Source organism: Dermacentor silvarum, chromosome 9 (genome assembly GCF_013339745.2).
Source record: "Dermacentor silvarum isolate Dsil-2018 chromosome 9, BIME_Dsil_1.4, whole genome shotgun sequence".
Lineage (NCBI taxonomy): Eukaryota > Metazoa > Arthropoda > Arachnida > Ixodida > Ixodidae > Dermacentor > Dermacentor silvarum.
This window is the reverse complement of record NC_051162.1, coordinates 65,596,779-65,604,081: the sequence shown is the minus strand read 5'-3', so window position 1 is coordinate 65,604,081 and position 7,303 is coordinate 65,596,779.

Here is a 7,303-nt window from a genome sequence, read left to right as displayed (position 1 = left end):
TCATGATGATCCGTGTAAGTTAAAACACGATAACCATGTCATAGTGCGCTGTACGCCGTATGTGCGAGTGAAAGCTTGCGAGGATCAGCCGACGATCGCGGCTCGATCTCGCATGCGCTATCATGAAAGGAGGGGCGGAAACGCGCCATCTTCTGTCGCACGCGAGGCAAGGGGGGGGGGGGGGGGACTGAGGGAGGTGGGAGGAGCGTTCTACTCGGGTGGCTGCTCCTGACGGCGCGGCCGCGCGGCCGCGCGGCCGCCGTTTTTTGACAGCGATCTGCGACGTGGACAAATTACACGCCCGCGCAGGCCTCATCTTCAAAACGATCTGCGATGTGGACAACGTGCTACTAGTGCCGATAGCTTCGTATGTGCTGTGCTTTCGACGTTTAGTATTTACGAATAGTGACGTTTCGATTCGAAGACCGAATCGAATGGGACAGTATTCGATTTGTTATTCGAAAGTTTCGAATATTCGCATGCCCATAGCCATCTGTTATGGGGGCAGAGTCTGCCGGGCGCTGTATTTTCGCGGCTCAATTCGTGTTGAAGCGAGAGACCGCATGAAGGTCAATTGGCTCGCTGTTGCAGCCGCGTTTCCTGAGCGCAGCGTTTTCACAGCGAGTTTCCGCGGTCATTCTGCGAGATGTATTCATACTTACCTGTGCACGCGTTACACCGTGTCGGTAATTTAGTTAGTACGCGAACATTTGCAAGTTTATACGGCTGATAAAACTAATATCCTTACTTCATATAGCTGCATACTAATTTGCAATCGCAATCGATGCTCCACTTTCGGGCAAAACTACGACTTTTTTAGCACATATTTTCTTCGTCGGATTAATTCATGTACAGAGCACACCTCACGAGTCATTCTCATAGCTTTGATGCATGTATAATTTACGCACCTTACAGCGATTACTTTATGGACTCTATAAAACAATTTACTCTACTCCTCGGCATTGATTGTTGCTTTGAAAAGGAAGCATCACCTCTTTGGCGCTCTTTGGTTATAACTGGGCTTTGCGCCATTAAACCCCACACACCATCACCATCGACGATAGCACGCAGTGTTCAAAGAAACAAATTTTGATTAAAAAAAGCGTCTAAGATGAAAAAAAATTTGGGCTCCAATGCACGTTGTGAAGGTGGTTGGACAGCGAAGTTGGAAAAAACACCTAGAAAGATTACCCATTGCGACGTGGCTTGAAATTATTCACGTAGCGACATTTACATGAACTTTACCTTATTATTAGCCAAGTACGTTTATACGACCTGCGACTTGGCTTGCGCGGCTACTTCGTTCACCTACAAAGAGTGGATCAAAGACAAGCGAAATACACTTACCCAGGAACCACAGTCAGTCACGCATGGAGCAGCTAAATCCAAATAATACGTCGAGAAATGTCTTCTTAAATTTACAATTTGCATCCTTGAAACGATTGATTGCATTGTACCTTTGTCGCTTGAACGCGTTTTCGGCTTCACGACATTCTTCATCATCCTGCCGCGCTTGGTGCTTGTGCTGAGTGTCGTGGACACGATGTTCATCCCTGGCACGAGCACGACGCCGTTGTTGAGATTGTCGTCTCTGGTCTCTTCGCCGCTCCTCGTATGCACGCTGCTCTACAGGGGTCCTCACTAAACGTGGCCTTTGCATAGCACTGTCACAACACAAAGGCAATGCCTTACTAGGTGGGCCCTTTGTATATACAGGGTGTTTCAGCGAACACTTCAAAAATTCTTAAAGGTGGCCTGCGGCAGATAGCACAATTCTAGTTCATGAGCTGGTCTACTCGAAAAGGCGGACATCACTTACACAAGAAATTGAAACGCATACTCAAATAATTGACAAGAATTTACTAATTAAGTTTTTAACTAAATACCTGATGGCCCATATTCAAATTTACAAATTGTAGCCGTGGAGTTCGCAAGGCGGATGTACTTGGAACGAATTCTCGGGATGACACCATTTTCGAGATAATAATTCCCGAATTTTGCGGAGAAATGCAATGGCGTTCGAGTTAGTTCCTTAACAAAACGTCGCTCTACGAATTGAAGCACAAAATTATCTGGAACGCCAATGCTTTTGTACGCAAAGTTCGGGAATTATTATCTCTAAACTGGTGACATCCTGAGTTCCAAGTGGATTCGCCTTGCGCACTCCACGGCTACAATTTGTAAATTGCAATATGGGTCATCAGGTAATTTGTTAAAAATTAATTAGTAAATTTTTGTTGATTAGTTGAATATGCATTTCAATTTTTTGTGCAAGTAATGTCCGCCTCTTCGAGTAGACCAGCTCATTAACTAGAATTGGGCTATCTGCCACAGGCAAACTTAAATAAATTTTGAAAGTGTTCGCTGAAACACCCAGTATATGTAATGCAGTGACGTCACGTGCTGTGTCACAAACTGTGTGCTGTCAGAAACCGGCACTTTATTTATATTTTATATGGGGTTTGACGTCACGCACCCTGTTACAAGCGGATGTCGTTCTAAATCAGTCTGTGCTTACGATTGGACTACCTCAGGGATCGGCCCACGAAAAGGTTATTTTTGCCCAAGGACACGACAAATGCATTGAGGGGCAGAGGTATGCAGCTTCGCTGGGAAATATGTTTGACCAAGAAAGCACATAAAACTTGAAAACACAACTAAATAGCAAGAACAGCAAGTGCAGCATTCAAGGCTCCATGCGCGTTCAAACATTAAGAGAGCAAATGCTTTTATTATGGTTCCCCCTAAGCTGTCGTAGTTATTCCTCCTTTTTCGAACCAATGCCAGTCAAGACGAAGTTCACTGCAATGTTTTAGTGTCGTTATTCCACATACTGCCAAGGAGTGATCCAATATTCCCACGATATATGTTTCTGACACTTTTTTTCTATTGATGAATGTTATCCAGATCTAATATGTGCTAAATTCGGCATAGAGGAGCAGGAGTATACGCACTCCAGTCGTTACACCCCCAGGCAACGGAATGTACGTTCGATAGGAACGGAGCAAAACTGATTCTCACACCCTACGTCGTGCGCTCAACCCCTTTAAACCTTGTGCCGATCCTGTTTACCCGTTATGGTCCACGAAGATTCTGTCTACCCGCCATGGTTGCTCAGCGGCTATATCGTTGCGCTGCTAAGTACGAGGTCGCGGGATCAAATCCCGGCCGGGGCGGCCGCATTTCGATGGGGGCAAAATGCAGAAACGTATGTGGACCGTGCTTGGGGTGCACGTTAAAGAACCCCGTCATAATGATTCCGGAGTCCCTCGCATATGGAATGCCTCATAACCATACTTCGGTTTTGGCACGCTAAACCCTGGAATTGAATTTTTAGGGCGTTCTGTCTGGGGGCTGAAACATTAAGTTAGTAATAACTTCTTCAAGTTGGTTGCAGTATGTCCCGTTCTCTTTATTGTGAAGAAGAATCGCTGAGCCATGTGGGCTCATTCTAAAGACGGAACTTATTGCGACCAATTGCCTACACTTTAGCTAAACCACTTGCCCAAGTAATGCTAAACCAGTGAACAACGCTATGTTGCCGTCATTTCGCAAGAAACATATCCTGAATAACCTGAGCATTGTTTTCAACAAGTCAGCTATTAGCGAAGGCAGACGAACCAGTTTGTAAGCAATATGATTTTATTTATTTCTTTATTGAAACACCCTAAGAACCCCAGACGCCCAATAGGAAACGAGGGTGAGGATGGCGATGGTATCAGCGTATAGATTCTGAGAGGCGAACAAATATTTGTCTTTTTCAAGACGCTAAAACTGTATCAAATAGTATTGCTACGTATGTATATTTCATTAAAATACATTAAGGCTTTTTTTTGCTTTAATTCTGGTATTTCTTCCCAAAGGTGTGTTCTCGTTTATTTCTTTTTTTTGTCTCTCGAGATGCTCACCGATCCTGTGTGCACCTGGAATTGCGGCTACGTCACCAATGCAACGAAATGGCGGACAGAAATGCCGGCGAGAAATTATCGACGGTATCTCGGCAACTGCTGTGTTTCAATGCTCCTGTGCTCTCAAGGTGCTGGCGTTTCTGACACTTGCATTTCATCACATAAATGCATTTGCGCCGCACTATTCTGTGGAGGCCAACTTTAAGGAGCTAAAGGGCACGTAACCAAGCTTGGGCATTGAAATCTCAGAGACGTGGCGCATGGTATCAAGCCTATATATACACAGCGCCGCTCAACACAGCTGAACAAATAAGCGAAAGCCCAGACCCCCTTCCTCCTGGGATGGTCGTCTGGAAGGGCGGAGAATCAAAGCTACCCTGATCATCCCCTCTGCATCAGGCGCAGTGCTTACAACGTAATTTACTGACTTTGCGTAAAACATTCGAAACAGAACCGTAGACCAGTCATTGGAAGTGAAACGGGAGGCAAAAAAAAACGCAGAAAGGAAAAAAAAATCACAGCATATCCACGGGGTCAATGATGATGAGTGGGCGAAGCTCCGGAGGGAATCATCGGATCTCCCGCTTAAGGGGACGCTAGCACAAACGCGTTAGAAACGTGCAGTACTCTCTAGTAAGGGGGAGCGGCCACAGCGTCTTACGCAGCCATTTACACATGCCGGAACGTGCACCGCGTTTGCCGACGCCATCACATGACTGCTGAGAGAGTATACCCCCCGTATTCATAAACGCTCCTCGACTTGAACTTGACTTGCCACCGCTTTGGGCAGCGCGTTCGAAACGCGTTGAAGGTAAGGCGGAGAGGCCACAGCGCCTTACACCAGGTTCTTACACGGGCCGTAGCGCGCTAGCACAAACGCGTTAGAAAAGCGCTAGAAACGGGGCCTTTCCTTAATGTTGGGTATTTATTGCCATCGTGGTGCGTGTGTCGATGTGCGCTTCGTGGCGTAGTGGTTAGCACCGCGCGTTCGGGAGCGAGGGGTCCCTGGTTCGATCCGCGCTACGGACACAACTTTCGGGTTTTTTTTTATAATAGTAGACGGTGGCTACCTAGTACAACGACGACGACTACTACTACTACTACTACTGCATACTACAGAGGAGGGACAGACCCACACCCTAAGGATCTTCGCGCCTCAAAGCCCATGGCGTGCCCGAGACCGACCCGAGCCCGTGACAAAAACTGCCTTACACGGGCCGGGCCGGGCCGGGCCCGGGCTTTCGGGTAAGCCCGAGCCTGTGCAGTGCTCTGGTCACTGACACCATGCAGTGAAACTAAAACACTATGATCGGATAACGGTAACGCGTGCGTTTCGTCAAAAGCGAAACCACAGAAAGTAAGCGGTGACAAGGCAGACTAGACAACGCATGAACGAGGGAGACACCGAATTCATTATAAGAAGGAATGCAAAGGACAACGAAAACAAATGGCATTTCTGTTCTACTTTTTGTTGTGAAGTATGTCGTGCCTATGCTGCCGCAGGAACGGCCCGTTGGCGTGCCCTGGTATGCCACGGCCACCCAGGTGCTCGGCGCACGTGTTGTATGACGCGCATCTTCACGTGCGCCTCACGGCAGCAAAGTGAATTGCGCTTGTTGGCTTGCGCTTCTCGTCAGACCACCCTCTCTCCGTTGATCATGGCGATACCAACTTCTCGATAAGACGCCAATGGTTCCGCAAAAATTGTAAAAAAATGGCTGTCATAATTGCGGCTAGTTTTTGGTTCAATTTTGATTTTGTGTCAAAGATAGTAATTATTTTTCGTAATTATTTTGACAAACTGAGGTTCTCAAACGTGTAGATATATCTAAGTACAAAAGCTTACTTCCATTTCGCCCGCATAGAAATGCGGCCGTCTTGACGGGGACGGAACCGGCGTCCTTCAGTTCAGCAGCGCAGTGTCATAGCCATCGGAATATCACGACGGTTGAGTATGCGAGAGTGAAGTAGACTGCAAATATGCGTGCGAGCGTAGCCTAGTGGCTAGAACGTGTGGCTGTTGTGCACAAAAAGCCAAGCTTGGTTGGTTTTTGGCCAGTCATTTCTTTTTATAGATGAGAGCCGAAACGTGACGAGACCGGAACCTACTACCTACTGTATTTATCTACTCAAAGATGCCTGGAATGAGACTGTATTGACACGTATACATGTTTATCTTTCACCGGTGGCCGCTTTCCACCGGCTAACAAATGTTAAACGTTATCGCTCGGCGCAGGACGCGCCTGTATCGGAAGTTTCTAGAAGGTTATCGATGCTTCTTTCCATTGCCTGTTTTCACCGACGCTTGTTATCTGATTGCATGACTGACGCGAATTGTCTAGAACTTTCTGGAAGACACGCGGGCATCAGGGATTAATCTAGAACCTTCGATGACTCAGGTATAAAAGCCGACGCGTTTCGCCGCTGATCAGATTCTCGACGATCGCCGACTGTGTTCGCCGCTATAGTTGTGCCATAGAGAAAGAAATTCAACAAGAGGGGACACTCCCATAGAGCCCAGCGGCCGAATTGACTGCAGCGTGCCAAGCGGTCGGTGTCGATCACTTACATCACTTCCGGTTTCGGTTTTGGGCGCGCGTATTTTGAACGCAAGCTAGCACGCCGGCTGCACCCCCCCCCCCCCCTCTCTCATTCCTTTTTTTTTGGTCTTCGTGCAGAATCGGTTTATTATTTAGTAAAAATGATTGCGAACAATCTCGTAAAGTCCCATGGAATCTGTGCCACGTGCAATTTCACAAAGTAGACGCAAGACCTTTTGTGCAATGAGGAAATATTTATTTTGCTCTATATAAAAGCTCGTTCCGCGCTTTTTGTGCGTTCATCGAACGTTGTGACACCAGCAGGTAAGGCAGTAGTTCCTGTATGAAGCTCCACCGGACGGTACCAGCTGAAAAAAAAGTAAATTACAAGCATGTTACATTTGCAAGCACGTAACAGCATGTTACCAGCATGAGTCATTTTGGTATTTAGACATAGGAATACTGCGAGGCGAAACGTACGAAAGCGGTGAATGGGCGGCATTACAAACAAAAGCAATTCGCTTTTACATACATGGCGTAGAAAATACCCCACTCATCCCAAACATATATGAAAACATCTGATTTCCAAGCGTTCCCCAACTTCCGGGCATTATTTCCTGCACTTAGGCAGCACAAATACACGAGCGACTTCGCGTTTCCAAAACTTGGCCTCGGGCGACGCGACGGTACGCGACATACACAGAGACGGACGCAACAAGCACTCAAGACAAATGCGTGGGTGCAATGCCTTTTTTCAGTCCTTTAGAAGACGTAATTTTCGAATTACAAGTTTCTGATATGTTCGTCGTTCGCGCGTTCTGCCGGCGCCAGCAGCACACCCCATGTTATCACTCT